Below are 412 nucleotides of genomic sequence, written 5' to 3'. Positions count from 1 at the left end.
TTTTTAGCAGAGACGGGGTTTCACCATGTTAGCCAGGATGGTCTCGATCTGATGACCTCGTGATCCGCCCGCCTCGGCCTCCCAAAGTGCTGGGATTACAGGCTTGAGCCACCGCGCCCGGCCTCTTTATTTATATATTTATTTATTTATTATTTAATTAATTTATTTTTTGAGATGAAGTCTTGCTGTGTTGCCCAGACTGGAGTGCAGTCACGTGATCTCGGCTCACTGCAACCTCTGCCACTTGGGTTAAAGCAATTCTCCTGTCTCAGCCTCCTGAATAGTTGGGACTACAGGCACGCACCACCACACCCAGCTAATGTTTATATTTTAGTAGAGATAGGGTTTCACCATATTGGCCAGGCTGGTCTCGAACTCCTGACCTCACGTGATCCACCCGCCTCAACCTCCC

The sequence above is a fragment of the Piliocolobus tephrosceles genome, chromosome 21 (assembly GCF_002776525.5).
Source record: "Piliocolobus tephrosceles isolate RC106 chromosome 21, ASM277652v3, whole genome shotgun sequence".
Lineage (NCBI taxonomy): Eukaryota > Metazoa > Chordata > Mammalia > Primates > Cercopithecidae > Piliocolobus > Piliocolobus tephrosceles.
Note: the sequence above shows the minus strand (reverse complement) of the source record.